The sequence below is a fragment of the Sorex araneus genome, chromosome 4, assembly GCF_027595985.1.
Source record: "Sorex araneus isolate mSorAra2 chromosome 4, mSorAra2.pri, whole genome shotgun sequence".
Classification (NCBI taxonomy): domain Eukaryota; kingdom Metazoa; phylum Chordata; class Mammalia; order Eulipotyphla; family Soricidae; genus Sorex; species Sorex araneus.
This window is the reverse complement of record NC_073305.1, coordinates 181,576,104-181,583,394: the sequence shown is the minus strand read 5'-3', so window position 1 is coordinate 181,583,394 and position 7,291 is coordinate 181,576,104. Positions and strand designations below refer to the sequence as shown.

The 7,291-nt window shown below is 49.6% G+C and overlaps 1 pseudogene; it reads right to left on the bottom strand.

The window, feature by feature from the left end:
• Positions 1–5,551: 5,551 nt before the first annotated feature.
• The window catches only part of LOC101541568 (calcium uniporter protein, mitochondrial-like), a 68,809-nt pseudogene continuing 67,069 nt past the window's right edge, over positions 5,552–7,291 (bottom strand).

The following is a 7,291-nucleotide window of genomic DNA, read 5'->3' as shown; positions in this document are numbered from 1 at the left end:
CTCCCTCCCTCATCTCTCTCGCTCTCTCTTCTCTCTCGCTCTCTCTTCTCTCTCGCTCTCTCCCTCCCTCATCTCTCTCACTCTCTCTTTTCTCTCACTCTCTTCTCTCTCACTCTTTCTCCCTCCCTCCTCTCTCGCTCTCTCTTCTCTCTCTTGCTCTCTCCCTCCCTCTTCTCTCTCACTCTCTCTTCTCTCTCACTCTCTTCTCTTTCACTCTCTCTCTCCCTCCCTCCTCTCTCGCTCTCTCTTCTCTCTCTCGCTCTCTCCCTCCCTCATCTCTCTCACTCTCTCTTCTCTCTCTCGCTCTCTCCCTCCCTCGTCTCTCTCACTCTCTCTTCTCTCTCACTCTCTTCTCTTTCACTCTCTCTCTCCCTCCCTCCTCTCTCGCTCTCTCTTCTCTCTCTCGCTCTCTCCCTCCCTCATCTCTCTCACTCTCTCTTCTCTCTCACTCTCTCTCCCTCCATCCTCTCTCACTCTCTCTTCTCTCTCTCGCTCTCTCTCTTCCTCCTCTCTCTCACTCTCTCTCTTCTCTCTCCCTCTTCTCTCTCTTCTCTCTCTCGCTCTCTCCCTCTCTCTCCCTCCCTCACTCCTCTCTCTTGCTCTCTCTCCCTCTCTCTCCCTCTCTCTCCCTCCCTCACTCCTCTCTCTTGCTCTCTCTCCCTCTCTCTCACTCTCTCTTCTCTCTCCCTCTTCTCTCTCTTCTCTCTCTCGCTCTCTCCCTCTCTCTCCCTCCCTCACTCCTCTCTCTTGCTCTCTCTCCCTCTCTCTCCCTTCCTCCTCTCTCCCTCTCTCGCTCTCTCTTCTCTCTCTCGCTCTCTCTTTCTCTCTCTCGCTCTCTCTTCTCTCTCTGGCTCTCTCGCTCTCTCTCCTCTCTCTCTCATTTTCCTTTGAGGCAGTGGTTTGCAGTGCTGTTACTGAAGGGTTATCATGTATGTCTCTTTACCTCCTTTCAGCACTCAGTTCTTGTCCTGAGTGCTCATTTCCATCTGTCATTGTCACAGTGGTCCCTCCTCTGTCCTAACGGTCCTAGCTACCCTCTCCCGCCCCCTTTGTGGTGAGCTTCCTACCACCGACCAGTCCTCCTGGCCCTTCTTTCCAGGTCTTTGGGTATTAAGAACAACTTGGTAACTGTATAGCTCATGGTGATTTAATTAAACACACACACACACACACACACACACACACACACACCTCCTGCAAAACAGCAACAACTACAAAAACCCCTCCTCATCCCTGACACTCCACCATCTTCACCGTGAAGAGACGTCTCTAGAAGAGCATTCCACCTGCCGTGTAAGTCCTCCTGGTTGGATTTCTCCTGTTGCATTCTTATGTTTCCTTATCCTAAAAGCGATACTTTGATGAGATTCTGCAGTGAGAACGGGGATTAAACCACCGATTTTAGACTTTTTTTGGGGGTGTGGGGTGTGACATCTCCAGCAACGTCAGGGGTTACTCCTGGCTCCGTGCTCAGGGATGAAGTTTGAAGACCATATGTGGTACCGGGGATGGAACCCGGGTGGGTCACGCGCAAGGCAAGCGCTCTACCTGCCGTGCTAACTCTCCAGTCCCTGAATCACAGATTTTTAAAAATTTACTTTTTTTTTTTTTTGCACTGGGAGACGATTTAACTTTCGGTGCCTCCATTCCCTGCACTAAAGATCAGGCTCATGTCTACTCACCAGCCCATGTCTACTTACGTCACAGTGCAGAGCTCAAAGGAAAACTCCCCACAACTGTTAGGTATTTCTGTGACAACCAAAGAAGTGAGAGGGGCCAGATACAGTGGGTAGGTGCTTGCCTGGCCACAGTCCACCTGGGTTGAATAACTGGCACCACCGAGGGTCCCCCAAGCCCTACCAGGAGTGATCCCCGGGCACAGAGCCTGGCGAAAGCCCTGAGTACTGCCAGGTGTCATTCATCATCATCATCATCATCATCATCATCATCATCATCATCATCATCATCATCCTGTTGATTGTCAAATTTCTCGAGCGGTCTCAGTAACGTCTCCATTCATCCTATCCCTGAGATTTTAGCAGCCTGTCTTTACTTGTCCTTCCCAACAATGCTGCATTGGAGGCTCTTTCAGGATCAGGGGAATGAGGTCCAGCATTGTTACTGGTTTTGGCATATTAATATGCCATGGGGAGTTTGTGAGGCTCTCCCATGTGGGTAGGAAACTCTTGGTAGCCTGTTGGTTCTCCTAGAGGGAGAAGTAGGCTATAAGATGTTGCTCGGCCAGGTGTCATTACAAAAAAATTTTTTTTGGTGGGGGGTTATGTTTTGAATCACACACACAGCACCACATTCTCATGGTGCTAAGTGAACCATTTATGAGGCCAGGGTCAGCACTTGTAAGACAAGGGTCTGCATTTCTGTGTCCTCCCCAGCCCCGGAATACGAGCCTTAGGGTTCTCATTCTGGGGTAAGACTGGTCTCTGGGCATCTTTTTGTTGCTAAAAGTGTCTAAGGAAAAATGTCTCTTCTTGGGATCACTGAGTCAGTGGTGGTTGGAGGGATGGTTCGGGATGGGAGACGTGTGCTGAGAGGAGAAAAAGCACCACACATACCGGCCTCTCAGTGTCTGTATTGCAAACCATAATGCCCCAAAGCAGAGAGAGAGTATGGGGGAAATTGTCTGCCATGGAGGCAGCGGGAGGGTTGGAAATGGGGGCGGGGTATACAGGGGACATTGGTGGTGGAAAATGTGCACTGGTGGAGGGATGAGTGTTGAATCATTGCATGATTGAAACTCAAACATGGAAGCTTTGTGACTGTATCTCACGGTGATTCAATTAAAAAAAAAGTCTCTTCTTGGAAGGGGTGGGTGGGAAGAGCGTCTTCAGAGATGGGGAAGTGGGGGAGGGGTGGAGGAAAAATTCGCTCCTGGTCTCAAATGAAGTCTCTGCGGAGGCACAGAACCAGGGTTCGGGAGGGGGGCTGCCCGTGCGCCTGCAGGGCTGAGTTTGGAGGGGGGTGTGCAGTCAGCCTGGAATTGGGGGAATGAGGCGGAGGGATGCAGACGGAAGTGCCATCATAAAGCACCAGACTGTCCCCGGATGCCGGATGCACAGGTGTGTGTGGGGGGGCAGGGGGGCGGGAGGGGGCGGACCTGGGGCTCAGGCTTCATCGCTTGCTCCTTGTCTGGGCTCAGGGACTGTCTGGTGCTCCCTGTGCACCCAGCAGGAGTTGAATGTTGGCTCTGGACCAAGAACCAGCTCTGGGCAAGTCAGTGCGGGGAGGGGAGTAGAGATGAAGAAGCTGAGCAGAGCCCGTGACCCTGCGGCTCTGGGTGTGCGGGAATCCAGGCACGGCTCCCTGGGGCTCAGCGCGACACCAGATCCCTGCCTTCTGCGGGGGTGACCTGCCTCAGCCCAGGGGGCTGGGGGTGGGGTGGGGGGTTACGCAGGACTTTCAGCTGATTCTAATTTATTACAGAGTTAAAAATGAAAAGCTAAAGTAGTATACAGAGCCTGAGCGATAGCACAGCGGGTAGGGCGTTTGCCTTGCACCTCGGCGACCGGGGTTCGATCCCCAGCGTCCCATATGGTCCCCCAAGCACCCCCAGGAGTAATTCCTGAGGACAGAGCCAGGAGTAACCCGTGAGCATCGCCAGGTGTGACCCAAAAAGCAAAAAAATATATAGTATACACTAACAAAAGCTTTAGGTGTGTGTGCATACCTGTTTGTGTACGTGTGCATGCATGCGTGTGTGTGTGTGTGTGTGTGTGTGTGTGTGTGTGTGTATGGTGCTGGGGACTGAACCCAGACTGAACACATGAAAATGTGTGTCAAGTCACCCAAATTATAGCCTTACTTTTAAAAAAATGAAATAAAATTATTTTATTGAGAGAAGACACTAATTATCAGGAGGATTTGGAATTAGAGAGGAGAAGGGGGGGGGGAGAGAGAGAGAGAGAGAGAGAGAGAGAGAGAGAGAGAGAGAGAGTGCCAAAAGCAAATGACGAGGAATTATGCACCCCGATTTTGGGCAGTGGGCTACCCAGAGCAGAGTATATACTACCTCTTATGCGTTCTCTTTCAGAGAACCATTTTGGGCTGGAGAGAGAGCCCAGTGGGCGGGGGCCCTGCACTGCATGCGGCTGACCTGGCTTTGATCCCAGTTCCACGAGGGTCTCCTGAGAGCTGCAGGAGTGATCCCTGAGCACAGAGCCAGGAGGAAGCCCTGAGCAGTGATGGACACGGGCCCCAAACCAATAACTAAGTAAAGATGATCATTTTGAAGTCCTCTTAGCTTTTATTTTTCCTCACCCATTGTCTTAGGTGCGAATAACATACTAAAATCACTGTGCATAGGTGTGTCAACGTAAGGAAATGTTTTTAGGGATTGGAGAGGTAGTGCAGGAAGGAAAGCACTCGCCTTGCATCCCACCGACCCTGATTTGATCTTGGGCATCACGTGTGGTCCCCTGAGCACTGACAGGAGTGATTCCTGAGCACGGAGCCAGGAATAAGCCTGGGTGTCACCCAGTGAGATGATCACCCTGTCCCCTAAAGGAAGAAAATCCCCGTCGACTGTCGACTTTCCCTGTCCCCTGGGGTTTTGCCTCCTTCAGGGTCTATATTGTGGTGCATATAGACTGCGTTGTTTGGCCTGAACATTATTGCAAGAAATAAAGTTTGAGCCAAAACACAAAGGACCAAATACAAACAAAAAACGCCTGTCGTCAGGTCACTTGGATCTCTTTTCCCTACACACGGCTCCTCTTTTCTGTCCTGAGCCTGAGGACACGGGGCCACTGGATATCCTCACATTCTCTCTCTCTCTCTCCTCCTTTTCATCCTCTTTCTTCCTTCTCCTCCTAATCCTCCTCCTCCTCTTCCTCCTTCTCATTCTCCTCCTCCTTCTCCTACTCCTCCTTCTCCTCCTCTTCCTCCTCCTCCTCCTCCTCCTTTTTCTCCTTCTTTTCCTCCTCTTCCTCCTTCTCTTCTTTTTCCTTCTTCTTCTCCTTCTTTTGGACCACACCTGGTTGTGCTCAGGGCTTACCACAGAGATGGTCAGAGATGGGCACAGGCAGGAGAGACTCCTGCAAACTCTGCAGGGTCCAATAGAAAATAAACACTGTTGGACTCAGAATCTGCCACCCACTTATCTTCAGGATTTGATTTTCTGGTATTCAATTACTCTATGTCAAAAATAAGAAAAGTTAAATTAAAAAAAAAAAAGTAGAGCAGAGTGGGGTGCCGGTGTGTTACTGTTTTGCTGACCCTGCAGAGAAGAGGCAAGAAATGAACACCCGCCCCCCTCTCCCCCGTCCCCGGCATAATTTTCATTTTTTGAATCTCTCAGCTATGTAATTGCATCATTTTTCATTCGGAAACTGAGATGCTTGATTAAGACAATGTTCACTAAGACCTTGAAGCTTTTAGTCCACAAAGCCTGATCCTTAGATCTCGCCATTTCTTTCTTCTCTAAGATCCCTTTTATTGGTATTTTCTAGTTAAAGGTTAAAACTCCTCTGCCCTGCTCTGGCAATCATCAGAGACAGGCATTCTTCCTGCTGGGGTGCAAGGCTCCGAGGAGAGATCAATCCTTGTCACCAGTCTGACGGAGGGGCAGATGACCTTGTAATGGATCTCTCAGTCTCTTAAGGTCCATTTATGCCTGAGCAATTGCATCCTTGAGTTGATTGTGTTTCTTTAGGTCAGAACGTGACTTTTTAGCTCCTTTATGGAAAAATAATAAGTATTGTCTGTCTCTGGCTTCTGGATAAACATATTCCTGGCGTGTCATTACAAAATAAGCATGCATTGCCATGGTACTTCCATAAGTGATGAAGTAGGGACTGGTTCCATGATGTCCCAGGAAGATTCTCACAGGTCAGGCGGGCTAAAATGCCGAACTGTGTGGCCATGTACGCAAGTCCACCCCATAGTACCAAAGTGGTCCTCTTCTCGGATTTCCTGCTAATCTCAATTTGTACCTTTTCCAGGGGTGCCAGCTGCTCCTTGAGGTGCTCGAGCCTCTCGATGAGCTCCCTCTCCTTGTTTAACTGGTGCTGCTCGATGCACAGTGTGGTGTGCAACTGCTCCACCAGCGTCTTCACGTCCTTCAGTGTTGTTGCATTTTCAGGGCTTAAGAGTTCTCTCTTTGGTGGTCATATGTGATATGTGAAGTCATTAATGACCAGCTTGAAGTCATCAAGGAGGAGAAGATCTATGTCCCCGGCAACAGCAGCAGCAGCACCAAAAAGCTATAGATAGATTAATAAATTAAATAATAATAAATTAAATATTGAGTTTGAATGCCCTGTTTGGTTAGGGTTTCAATGATCGCTTCAGTCTCAACAGAATCAAAGGCCTTCTTTAAGTCGATGAACGTTAGACAGAGTGGCATCTTGAACTCTCTCGAAACTTCAATGAGTCTGGTCATTATGTGGATATGGTCTATCATGCTGAATCCCCTTCTGAACCCAGCTTGCTCGCATGGTTGTCCTTTGTCTAGTGTTCTGCCTATTCTATTCAGGATGACACGAGTGAACAACTTCTAGATGACAGACCGCAGGCAGATTGGGCGATAGTTGCCGATGTCGTGGATGTCTCCCTTCTTGTACAACAGAACAGTCCTACTGGTTTTCCACTGGGACAGAACCTTGCATTAAGACAGGTAGCGTGTGAAGAGTCGGGCCAGTGTATTGATGAGTACTGGTGGCAGATTCTTCAGGTGTTCGGGTTTGACCTTGTCCGGACCAGGTGCTGTTCAAGTCTTTACCAACGAAATGGCATTTCGGATTTCAGAAGGGAGGATGTTGGGAAAGATATATCCATCCTGCAGAATTTGGTATGTGGGCAGGTGGACATGGCTGTCAAAGAGATCCGAGTAGAAGTTGTGAATAATCCTCTCCATTGCCTTACTGGAAGATGTGATAGATCCATCGGGACGTTCGGAGGGTAGTCATCTTGGGCTTGTAGTTGGCGAAGGACAGGCGAGCACTGCGAATACCTTTCCCGGCTTCTGCTGCACTGGCCAACACTGCTGCTCTTCCCTCTTTGAGGTCTTCCTTTATCACATCTCTGCACAGCTTTGTGAGCTCGGACATTAGCTTGTGGTTGCCTGAGGCTCGTGCCAAACCACGTTGACGAATGAGCTCGAGAGTTTCCGAAGGCATTGTCTGTTTGTGGCTTTCTCACTCTCGGCATTCCTCGCACAGTCATGGAGGTGCTGAACCAGTTGATCGTATTCCTCGTTGATATTGTCAAGGACGGCATCTTCTCACGTTGCTGCAATAGTGCTAAAAAGCTCCCAGTTGGTGGTCATTCTGGGAGT